The sequence below is a fragment of the Schistocerca nitens genome, chromosome 6 (genome assembly GCF_023898315.1).
Source record: "Schistocerca nitens isolate TAMUIC-IGC-003100 chromosome 6, iqSchNite1.1, whole genome shotgun sequence".
Taxonomy (NCBI): Eukaryota; Metazoa; Arthropoda; class Insecta; order Orthoptera; family Acrididae; genus Schistocerca; species Schistocerca nitens.
This window is the reverse complement of record NC_064619.1, coordinates 463,333,629-463,347,299: the sequence shown is the minus strand read 5'-3', so window position 1 is coordinate 463,347,299 and position 13,671 is coordinate 463,333,629.

Genomic DNA, 13,671 nt, shown 5'->3' with positions numbered 1-13,671 from the left:
AATTCTGTCGATATCAACTCGAGATAGATCGATTCAAAGGTCGCTTTCGTCCATTACTTATTTCATAAACAAAAAAAAATGTATTTCGTTGTTGTTGTATGCACAAATATTCAGTGACACTTAGTTTCTCTTCATCATCTATTTCAATGACTAACATTACACATTACATTTGCCCGTTTGCTTCCTTGCCATAGATTTAAGTAGGTCTCTTTTTTTTTTTTTTGTTGGTAACCACTAAACCACAACTGGCCACTATCGCTCAGTTTCTGTTATAAACATTCCTAGTTTTGTGTTTAATGTAAAGTTGCTATCAGATTTCATTTGTTTTCTTTCTTTTGTGTACCCCAGATAATTTATTTTTGTATGTATCCTCACCACTTCTTCACTTACTGTTAGTCTTGTAATACAATATATTTTTTATGTGTAAGTTGTGATGCACATTTTATAAAAACTTCCTTGTGTTGTGTCACACTATCCCTTGCCTTAAGTGAGCCACAAAGGGCGAAAAATGATCTACTGTGAGTGGGGAGGGGTTGTAATGGAAAGTGGTGGTGGTGCCCTCTGTGCAAGTCACTGCCGTGGTAATATCCATCGGGCACCTCCCGTTTCATTTTGTTTCAGTGATTATAATACAGTTTCATTCGCCTTTGGTGTATCTAAAATTTCCCTGATTGATAGTAACCTGATGAACTATTAAGGTTAGGGTGAACCACTTATTGATCTCACAGTACCTTCATGACATGAGTAACAGTAGTAGAATTAAACTCGGCTATAGAGACAGAATTTTAAATCCTGGAGATGACGATTGCATTAGAGGCAGCTTTAGAACTTTCCTTGAGCAGCAGGCAAGTTCTCAGCACCTTGCCATTGCTGGCTTTCTCTTTGTAGTCATCAAAACTGGCCATGGGCCCTGCAGATCAGTGGTTAATGGGCCGCCAATCTGGCAGTCCGCCTTGTTCCGCGGGCAGCCAAGCAAGAGGGTGGAAATGCGATGGCTGAATGCAGAATGACACTTCTTTAGAAACTGGCGGCGTCGGCTATCCTGGTGCTGGCCTTACCGCTTTATCAGTGAGTGGACGTGGCGTGGGAGTCTGGTCTTCTTATCCCACGTGCGGGTACAGTTAAAGCAGCATTGGGCTGGTACCCAGCTAATGTGTTTATTACAGGAACAGAGTGCCTCGTCAGACGGGACGAGAATTTCTCCGGATGTCGCATTTCTTAGATTCTGCTGTGCCTCGCCAAAACGGCGCCCGCTAAATCGTTTTACGGACGAGACAGAGCTTGTTTTCACTGGAAGCTTTCGTCATCTTGTGAAATGCGCTGTAGGTTTGGCTGCAGGGCCTCCAGGAATTGTGTGCTGTATTTTTGGAGAACAGAATGGGTACTGTACTGTAGTGACCTTTGCTAGAAAACATGATTGGCGCGGTAACCACCATGAGATGTTTTTTCAATAACATGGGGGAGAATGGCGCGGTTCGATAGAGCGTCAAAAAGTGGATACTTGGTTCTGAGTCGGAACGGGAAGATTCCCCTTTACGGAGGAGGAACATAGTTCGGGTAGCGGCTAGTGTACGTAAATACCGTGAGTACCATTTTACTGTAAGGGAAGAGGCGTGGCGTGTTGTAGTGTCTCTGGTAATCTGTCGAATTTCTTGTGTTTGTACTTGCATGGTGCGCTGCGGATGTACTAGACTAAGATGTTGTCGACGAAAGTTGGTGTATTTGTTCGATAGTAAACAGATTATCGGAAAGGAACTTTTATGAGGAGGGATGGAATTAAATCAACTCAGTATAGGCAAGTGGCAGCCTATGTGCTTGGTAATTATAAGGCTGTAGATTTGGTTGTCATCTCTTGTCAATATTTGGAAAATTTGTGTGTCCCCTCGTGTCAAGACTTCCAACTGAGTCGAAACTGTGTTTCATGAAGTCCCTGTCCACGCTTACGGATACTGTCATTTATTTTGAACAGTCATTGTGGTCCAGAGTTACGTTCCTGGCTAACTGTGTTTCTGTTTGCAAACACTGGCCTAGAGAAAAGCTTGCAGGCGAGCGCCAAGATGGGTTAATCACATTTCCATACGAATGAAGACATTTTGTTTACTGCAGGGAAATATGTCTATTTCACATCCAGCAGGTGAATAATGTTATGAAAAGGTTATTCTGCCGCATCTGGGATACACGACAACCGTTCGATGTCACGGTGTAACTTGTCGGCGTAGAGCATTTGTGAGTGGTACATTGGCGTTTGTACGTAGTTTTCTCATAATGCTTATCATTATGCCTGTTACTAACGGGGATTACCTTAGTTAGCGGCTTTAGTTGCAGGTGTGGATACCGAACGTTAATAAATCCCTTTGCAAGATCCTATTTGAAGGGAGAATTAGTTTTTTGTTGTTCCTACACTATCTGATCAAAGACACTCTGACCCCTTTTTATAATGCGGAATAAATCACCGTACAGGTATTTGTTTTGAGTCTATACAACTAAAGACCTGGAAAACGACTCATTGTATGAAAAAGATGTTCTGGGTAAAAAATTATTATTAACTATGACATAAATATCATGTGTGCTAATATTTGCAACTAAGAACAGACGCATTTGCTTCTGCATTTCGTTTACGATTTAAATGTAAACCTCTGTGTTCTAACGGTTCGGATTTATGTTAGAAATTCACTTTAGTGTCGTAAATTTGATTGTATGGTATAATACGATAAGCCGTTTCAATGTCTCTTTACAAACTACTTTTAGTCCCATCCAGAAACAACGACATGGATGTAATACTTTTTCCTGGATGCTTGATATTGGTTGGGTCCTTTTGCCTCTCACCATTCGGATGCTTGATATGAGAGAGTCACTTTGGCTGTCACTGTTCAGGTGCTTCATTTCGATTAGTATCCACGGCAGGTATGCCTGTCACTATCGCTTCATGGGCATTTTACCTTATTACAGTGGCTGTGGTTTGTATTCCGATGGTAGCCGCCTAGCGACGGTTGGATGGAAACGCACTCTGAAATTAATCTCCCTGGCTGGTGGTTCTAAGGGGGCTACCGAAATGAAGCACTCTGATGGTTTGCCGGCCGCTGTGGCCGAGCGGTTCTAGGCGCTTCAGACCGGAACCGCGCGACTGCTACGGTCGCAGGTTCGAATCCTGTCTCGGGTATGGATGTGTGTGACGTCCGTAGGTTAGTTAGGTTTAAGTAGTTCTAAGTTCTAGGGGACTGATGACCTCAGATGTTAAATCCCATAGTGCTCAGAGCCATTTGAGCCATTTGAGCCACTCTGATGGTTTGGGGACTCGCCACAATCAACCCCGTAGCTAACAGAAAATTACGTCACAATACACGTAGTTTTATGCCGGGTATGTGTTTAACCATATTATTTGTATTGTACAATCATATCTGCAGCACTCAAGAAGCGTTACAATGAAAAGTTCACATTTATGTCATAAATGAAATCCAGAACCAAATGAGTCGTTTCTTTATCGCAAAAACCGGCACGCATGATATTTCTCGATTACAACGCCATCTAGCACAAATGCGAAAGGATTGTTTGAGTAATTGATGCGTGTTTTTCGGAGTAGAAATCCAATATACAATAAAAAATGGGAGTCCCTATTGGAATATACGAAGTTACTCCCGCTCACACAGAAGGCGTAGTTAAGAGGTTGCTGGTTGTAGCACATACAGATATCCCCTTTACCAATAATAACTCATCAGGCAGAAAATTTGTTTCTCTTCCGATGACTCGTTTCGAGATATTTAATTGCCTCAAGTCAAAACAGACTACCTCTATATCACGAGAGGCAGACCGGCGAGTATGAAAAGAGGCGGGGAGTTTTGTGTTGACAGAGGAGAGACAGTCATTCGCCCACCCTATTTGACTGCGTCTAGAATAAAGCTCATGTTCAAGTGTGAGATCGTTATTTAAATGTTTACGAGTCGTATATTTGAGGTGGGACGTAGAAAAAAGCCCAGCGTTTAACTAGCCAGATGTAGAAAACCGCGTAGAAACAACATATGATGGCCGACATACCGGGCAGAGTCGATGCTGGACAGAAGCCCCTCCCGAATCCCGGAAGTTCAATGGCTCTGAGCACTATGGGACTTAACTTCTGAGGTCATCAGTCCCCTAGAACGGACTGTAGCACCTAGAACCGCTCAGTCACCTCGGACGGCATCCCGGAAGTGGTGTCGATAAAAACTTAATTTGCAAATCAGTCACAGTTTGTCACGTACTCTCTTGTTCAAAAAAGTTCAAATGTGTGTGAAATCTTACGGGACTTAACTGCTAAGGTCATCAGTCCCTAAGCTTACACACTACTTAACCTAAATTATCCTAAGGACAAACACACACACCCATGCCCGAGGGAGGACTCGAACCTCCGCCGGGACCAGCCGCATAGTCCATGACTGCAGCGCCCCAGACCGCTCGGCTAAGCCCGCGCGGCTACACTCTTGTAATTATTGGTATCATGGTCAGATGATAATGAAATCAAGTTTAATGGTATAAGCAAAATTATCCACCTGCGTGCTGTATTTTACCTGATGATTAAGGAGTGGGATATGGAACTGAGTTTCTACAAAGTACTGATGAACCAACATAGATATATATGTGTGAGAAGGAATATTATTACCAGGAGTGAAAGCACTCATTATCATTTGTTAGTTCTGTTTTGAAAACTGCTGAGGCAGTCTGTGCACATGATGTATGAATATTTTTCAGTAGCATGATATTATCAGAGCCTTTGACACTAAAATAATACATGTCATTCTGCACATTAATCACGCATTTTGTCGCTAACTCTTGACCTTTTAGCCACAAGTAATCCTGATCTAATAGAGAGCGTCATGACGGTTACAGGGATTAGTGAACACAAAGTCATTGTTGCGAGGCTCAAAACCATATCAACCAAAACTACTAAAAACAGACGAAAAATATATCTATTTGAAACAGCAGACAAAAATTCGCTTGGTGGCTTCCGAAGAGAGAGTCTCCATTCCTTCCAAGCTAATTATGTAAGTGTAGACCAGATACAGTATCGACAGCAATAAATAGATTCATAAAGCATAAGTTATTAAGAGGCGTGATTGATCCACCATGGCACACCGAACACGTTATAACACTGTTGTAAAAGCAACAAAAAATGCATGCCAAATTCAGAGGAACCCAAAAACCTGCTAAGTTTCACGGAAGCTCGAAATTTGGTGCGGACGTCAATGCGAGATGCTTTTAATAGTTTCCACAATGAAAAATTGTCTCAAAATATGGTAGAAAACCCAAAGAGAGTCTGGTCGTATGTAAAGTACACCAGTGGCAAAAACAGCCAATACCGTCACTGCGCGATAGCGATGGAAATGTTACCGGTGATGGTGCCACTAAAACGGAGTTACTAAACACAGTTTTCCGTAATTCCTTCACGAAAGAAGACGAAGTAAATACTCCAGAATTCGAGACCAGAACAGCTGTTAGCATGAGTTGATATAAAAGTAGATATCTTAGGTGTTGCGGAACAACTCAAATCACTTAAGAAAGACAAGTCTTTCGTTCCAGATGGTTTACCTATCAGGTTCCTTTCATAGTATGCGGACACATTAGCGCCTTTCTTAGCAATCATATACAACCGCTCAGTTGACGAAAGGTCTGTTTCTAAGGACTGGAAAGTAGCACAGGCCACAACGATATTCAAGAAAGAAAATAGGACTAGCCCACTGAATTACAGACCCACATCACTGACCTCAATTTTGGAGAATATACTGTACTTGAACATTAAAATCATCCCGAAGAAAATGACTTATTGGTACATAACCAACACGGATTCAGAAAATATCTTTCTTGTCCAACGCAGCTAGCTCTTTATTCCCATGAAGTAATGAGTGCTGTCGACAAGGGATCTCAGATAGAATCCATATTACTAAATTTCCAGAAGGCTTTTGATACCGTTTCTCACAAGCGACTATTAACCAAATTGCGTGCATATGGAGTATCGTCTCAGTTGTGTGACTGGATTCGTGATTTCCTCTCAGTGAGGTCAAAGTTCGTAGTGATAGACAGTAAATCATAGAGTAGAAAAGAAGTTGTATCTGGCGTTCCGCAAGGTAGTGTCATAGGCCCTCTGCTGTTCCTGATTTACACAAATGATGAAGATGATAATCTGAACAGCCCCCTTAGATTGTTTGCAGATGACGCTGTAATTTTCAGTCTATTGAAATCATCAGACGATCAATTACAATTACAAAATGATCTAGAGAGAATTTCTGTATGTTGCGAAAAGTGGCAATTGGCACAAAACAAAGAAAAGTGCGAGGTCATCCACATAGGTACTAAAATAAATTTTGGGTATACGATAAATCGCACAAATCTAAGAGCTGTCAATTCGACTAAATACCTAGGAATTACAATTACGAGCAACTTAAATTGGAAAGACTACATAGATAATATTGTGGGGAAGGCGAAACAAAGACTGCGCTTTGTTGGCAGAACACTTAGAAGATGCGACAAACCCACTAAAGATACAGCCTACATTACACTTGTCGGTCCTCTGTTGGAATATTACTGCCCAGTGTGGGATCTTTTCCAGGTAGCATTGACCGAGGACATCGAAAAAGTGTAAAGCAGGGTAGCTCGTTTCGTATTATCACGCAAAAGGGGTCACCGATATGGTACGCGAGTTGGGGTTGCAGTCACTGAAACAAAGGCGGTTTTCATTGCGGCGAGATCTATTTACGAAATTTCAATCACAAACTTTCTCTTCCGAATACGAAAATATTTTGTTGACACCCACCAACGTGGGGAGAAATGATCATCACAATACAATAAGAGAAAACAGAGCTCTAACGGAAAGATTTAGGTGTTCCTTTTTCCCACGAGCCATGTGAGAGTGGTAAAGAAGTAGTATGAAAATGGTTCGATGAACCCTCTGCTAGGCACTTAAGTGTAAATTGCAGAGTAACCATGTAGATTTAGATGTAGATGTAGACCAGTAGCTAGTCACTCATTTTATCGCTACCTGTAGCTACCAGTGAACCACAATCCTTTTTCATCCTTTCGTCCACTTAACAACTGCGCCCCACGGTTACGTCGGTCACGGCCAGCGCATCTGCTACAGAAACCTAGTTATGCTGTCGTTCTCGATACACCTGCATCACAAAAAATCGCTTCCCATCACATAAGTAGATTGGTTTATAAGTTTTTCATCATATGGTAACACCTATAGTAGTTCTCTCTCTTTCCATCTGAGCCGAATGAGTTTTCTGCCATAGATTGCTATCCGACAACAAGTTTTTTCACCGTTTCGGGATGATTCGTATTTTTCGCTGACTTCAAAGGAAATGATGACGAGTACGGTCAACAATTAGAACGGAAAGAAATGAAGGTCTACTTTTAATAGTATTAGTTGAAGCGATTATTAAATTCCCCCGGTGCATACTACTTACAAGTGTGTGTAAGTGGTATCGCATTTAGGCTCTGCTTGAGGATAATATCGCATTAGCTGGCGAGAACCCACTGCTGGCTCCTGGCATCAGGGACTCAGCGCACGTGCGGGAAATCCCATGTGATTACACGTGGCTCTTCCCTTTAACAGACAATAGCTGGACATCCTCTGCCATTAAACAAAGCCCCTTTCCTGCGTAAGGATCGCAAAATACTACTGAATCGAAACCCGATAAAGTAAATTGCCGCGCATATGGAGCGGTTCCTCAGGCACAATGAAGTAACGCTAGAGACGCCACCCTGCAGTTTTCGGGAAATTCATTCAAGCTTGGATATACCGCAGTCTTGAACCCGTAACATGATCAATAAAAACGAAAATGAAAATGTAACCTAACATATTGACGTACGGATAAGCGGTTCTGAAACGTAGTAGAGGGAGAGATTTCGGATAATATGTCCTGTAGGAATTAAAATACAAGGTGAAACGATATCAATGATACGATTCGCTGATGACATTGCTATCCTGAGTGAAAGTGAAGAAGAATTAAATGATCTGTTGAACGGAATGAACAGTCTAATGAGTACACAGTATGGTTTGAGAGTAAATCGGAGAAAGACGAAGGTAATGAGAAGTAGTAGAAATGAGAACAGCGAGAAACTTAACATCAGGATTGATGGTCACGAAGTCAATGAAGTTAAGGAATTCTGCTACCTAGGCAGTAAATAACCTATGACGGACGGAGCAAGGACGACATCAAAAGCAGACTCGCTATGGCAAAAAAGGCACTTCTGGCCAAGAGAAGTCTACTAATATCAAATACCGGCCTTAATTTGAGGAAGAAATTTCTGAGGATGTACGTCTGGAGTACAGCATTGTATGGTAGTGAAACATGGACTTTGGGAAAACCGGAACAGAAGAGAATCGAAGCATTTGAGAGGTGGTGCTATAGACGAATGTTGAAAATTAGGTGGACTGATAAGGTAAGGAATGAGGAGGTTCTATGCAGAATCGGAGAGGAAAGGAATATGTGGAAAACACTGATAAGAAGAAGGGACAGGATGATAGGACATCTGCTAAGACATGAGGTAATGACTTCCATGGTACTAGAGGGAGCTGTAGAGGGCAAAAACTGTAGAGGAAGACAGAGATTGGAATACGTCAAGCAAATAATTGAGGACGTAGGTTGCAAGTGCTACTCTGAGATGAAGAGGTTATCACAGGAAAGGAATTCGTGGCGGGCCGCATCAAACCAGTCAGTAGACTGATGACCAAAAAAAAAAAAAAAGATTATCAACTGCAGTTCAGAGAACAGGCTAATCAGATACTACCTTCGTTACCAATGTATATTCCAGTCAGCTATATTAATGAAGTTGTACCAGACACAATATCTTTCATTTCTGCAATGTATTTTAGTAGTTATAAATATACATCATCGAATGAATTTTAGTGAATTCATGCGACATTTATGTTTTGTAACTTTAGCGCCAACTTGTGACACTGACCAATAGCAAAGTAGTTTTAGAGGAGTTATTTGACTGTGTGATACAACAAAAATCGATTGAAAGAACAAGTTTTTCTTTTTAAACGTTTAAACTTCTGTCGTTACTTTGATCTGTATGCTATTATGTGTTAACACGCAAAGCCTTTACAGCAGTGGATACAGTGGTTTCCGTCAGATCACCGAAGTTATGCGCTGTCGGGCGTGGTCGGCACGTGGATGGGTGACCATGCGCTGTTGCCATTTTTTGGGGTGCACTCAGCCTCGTGATGCCAATTGACAAGCTGCTCGACCGGGAAGTAACGGCTTCGATCAAAGAAAAGCATCATAACGACCCTGAGAGCGGTGTGCTGACCACACGCTCCTCCTATTTGCATCCTCAGTTGAGGATGGTCCCTATGGGCCACTTGTGGCCTGAAGACGGAGTGCTAATGTGTTAATACAACAGATATGTGATGTGTCACGACTTTGAGGTAACTAGTGTCTAGTGAAGAAACAGAACACTATTTCAGAACTTAGGTTTCGGAAGGTTTATGGCGGAAAAGTAAACGTAGATGTGAAAATAAAAATAAAGTAACTAAAACAGAATAACTCCAGTGGTCCTCCTTTCTCTGTCGTAATACATAACATACAAACTTTTAAATTTTGTAATGAAAGGATGTCTGGTAATGATATGAAATGAAATGAGAGTATGGCATCGTTGGTCGGGAGGCCCCGTCCAGGGAAGTTCAGCCGCCAAGTACAGGTCTTATTTCGGTCGACCCCACATTGGGCGACTACCGCTCCAGCCCGCTGCACGGGAGGCAAGCACGTTACCAACCAGCTGGTAATTATTAGGTGCAAAGCACATATATCAAAAACAAACATTATTTCGAAGTACAGAGAACATACAGAAAAACAGCACGGTTATTTCGGGATAAGTTTTAAAACACTGTGCATATCTTCGTTTGAGTTCTTCAGTACATACGTTGGGGTAAATTCTTCAAGTGTTTTACAAGTCCTTTTCTGTCAAGTTTATGTAGCTTAACCTTTGTAATCGTGTGTTTTATCAGGTGAGACGTCAAGAATCTTAAGTAGAACAATTATGTTATGGACTGTGCTAAATTTATACGTAAATAACAATTTTAGCTGTAATTCAGAGAAAGTGAATGGAAGGATTCTAGGACAAGGAGTTAAACTTTAAGATATGCTTGAGCTGTAGGTTTGTTCAACGCACATATGTTGCGTGTTATATTTAAGTAAATACAGCGTTAACGATATGCAGAAAATATACTGTTAATAATACAAAAAGATATGTGTAATATAATTCTGAGAAGGGGTACGAACTGTTGATTTCATTTGGGTGAATCTGTTGAGTTTTGTGTGTTAGACAAGTTATTGTTCATTTGGAAAATAATAAAGAAACATGCAAATAACTAAATTATGAATGAGAGAATGCTGACAGAATGAGAGATTCAGATACAGAAGGTGCAAGGGGAGATTGAAGGACAACGAAGTTTTACAGGGCAGGGGGTTATTAAGAATATATCTGGTACATGTTACAACTAAGAAAAGGTTGAAGTAATACTTTGATTATACTTTAAAACATGCATATAGATACACTACTTATACTATTAACTGATATACATATATTATCGACGTGACAAGGGCTTCAAAGTGCAGGTATTTTGGTGTACTTACAAATGAGGTCATTCAGTTATTAATTTGGGAACGTCATGGTACTATAACTAAGTATTTGTCGTAAATATGATGAGGAGGACTGAGGCTTTCTGGGTGTGTATGTGTTTGTTTGTGTTTAACCCTTGCAAATTTAATAATGTAGACTGCTGCCAAAAAACGTAGATGATACAATTGTAAATGTGGTCATTTTTATCATTTAAGATGGACTCAGGTTGTTTGTATATCTGAAGTGTTTGACCGCTGTCTTTGTTTTGGATATGTAGGATGGTGATACTTGTGTTTTTGGCATGGTGTTTGTTTTCATGTAGGTTGAAAGCTATTGCTGATGCGTGTATTTTTTTAGTGCTTCCATTTCTTCTTTGAATCTATTATCAAACGATCTCTTTGTCTTCCCTAAGCAGAAACGGTCACAGTGCAAGCATTCAGTTTTGTACACACCTCTACAGCGAAGTGGATTATTTGTGTTGCTGGTGGGATGTCACTTTTGCCCGATCTTGTTGTAGGTAGTAAAGCATATGTTTATACCTTTTCTTTTGCTGACGTTTACAGTTTGATTTGAAATACTACCCTTAACATAAAACGTTCACAATGAAAAACTTTAGAAGTAAAGTTTAAATGTGACAAAACAAAATATTTATGTTGCCAACAAGGACAAAAATAAAAAGAAAACACTAGTTAGCAACAAGCTCCAAGCACTGTGACTATCGTTAAAATTCATGGAGAAACCTTCAGCTGTCCTTTATTTTGCACAATTCGCTACTAGTTTCGGTGAATGACCATTAGGAACTCAATGACCATTAGGAACCTTAGTAGCGAATTGTGCACAATAAAGGATAGCTGAGGGTTTCACCATGAATTTTAATAATTATTTGGTGGCTGAATATCCACAACTGCAAACATATATGAACTGTGGAGATCACTGGTAGCACAGATGAACCAAATTGCAAATATTAATCTCTCCAGTGATCACATGTGTATGTGTGTGTGTGTGTGTGTGTGTGCGTGCGTGTGAGTGTGTGTGCATGTGACGACCAGGATTGAGAGACATAAAATGAGTAGTGAGTAGGAGTAGTAGAAGCATAGTTCAGTTATTACAGAAATGGGAGCTGTTGTGCTTCCATCTCTTACATAGTATATTTCAGAAGTGGTTGAGGTAACACTTGGTTGTGTTAAGGAAATGACTAGTAGTGGTACAGGTAACCTCCGCTATGCACCATTCAGTGGTTTTTGGAGTATGTACGCAGACGTAGGTGGAGTTGTTTTAATTTATGCACAAACAAACGAAGTATAAATTGAAGTATGTAATGTAGCATTGATAATGTAAACACTTTTATATACCCTGACAATGGGGAAAAGCATTTGGTGTGAGGGTGAATATGAGGACCAGGCCTGTCAATTGCTCATTTAGAACTATAAAGGGAACCTGCAACTAATTAACTAATTCTTGGTAAAAAAGAAAGACAGGGGCAATGTCCTTTTTTGTCTGTGTATGTGCATGCGGATGCTGTATGTGTGTGTATGCTTGCATATTTTATAATGCAGGCTTCTGTTAAATCCAAAAATGATACTGTTCTAAATGTCGTCATTATTGTCATTTAAGATGGTGTCAGGTAATTTTGCTTGGTGTTTCTAAGACATATTTGGAGTATTTCAAAGGTATCTCGTTCTTTGCCATTAGGTTACATTAACATAGCGTCCAGTTTCATCCGTGTAATTGTTTTTCTGTTTATTTGATAATATGTTATAGATATCAAGGTTATACAACACCGTATATGTGGAGCCAAACGGATACTTGTTTTTTTCTGTTTATATGACACTATGTTATTGATATGAACTTTATATAACTGTGTGTCTGGGAATCAGTCGCCTACAGAATAGAACACACAAATGAAATGTCAGTAGTCTGCAGAAATGTAGATATACTGTCTACAAATACCTTATGTGCAAGTAAGTGAACGGAGTGGTTAATAGTAAATATGAAATGATGATCCAAGGCTGTATGAGTGCTACACAGTGTGTGACTGCATGCCACCACATGCGAGCAAATTATGTGGTAAGGAAAGTGTACTAGCGAAGCAGACACGAATAAGGAATCAATCTGGCGACGATGCGGCAGAAAATGTGGAAACTGGGGATATCTTCTGACATAAGTGACTTCGACAACGGGCAAGATGTTGTAAGCCGGCGTCATGGAACAAGGAACTCGGAAATGATCAGTCTGGTGGATTACCGTGCGACTGCTACGGTCGGAGGTTCGAATCCTGCCTCGGGCGTGGATGTTTGTGATGTCCTTAGGTTAGTTAGGTTTAAGTAGTTCTAAGTTCTAGGGGACTAATGACCACAGCAGTTGAGTCCCATAGTGCTCAGAGCCATTTAGTCTGGTGGATTGTCGTGCCCTACTGTCATGAGCGTCTGCGAAAGTAGTTGGACGACAGTTGAAGGACGTTGAAACACTTATAGGTGACAGAATGTTATATGTCTACGCTGCATCACAGAACGTCACGATCAGAGGATTCACTAACTGTGGCACGATAGGAGGCGAACTAAAAGAGATTGGACGGCAGATTACAAATCTGGAGGGGACACAAGTGTTTACGATTACATAGGTCAGCACATATTGATCGATATGGGGACGCAAAGCAAATGGCTCATACTTGTTCCCATGTTCACCCAAAGGCATCCAGAATTACGACTCCAATTGGCACTGGGACATTGAGAGTTGACCGTGAATCAATGGAAACGTGTCGCCTGGTCGTATAGATAAAATTTCTTCTTATGTCAGGTCAGCAGTCGAATCTAGATGACGGCAAACGCCTGCTCTAAACGTGACTGCGCCACAGACGCAGACCGACGTGGGACAATCATCTGGAGTTTCATGAGACGTGTGATAGAAATTGAGGATACTATGACGGCTGTCCGATATGTGAATTTTACTGGGAACCATCTGCATCTCTTCATGCTTGATGTCCTCCCCACTGGCGGTGGCATATTCCTGGGAAATAGCTGTCCATTTAACAAGACCAGAATCCTGCTACAATGGTTTGATGAGCATACTAATGGA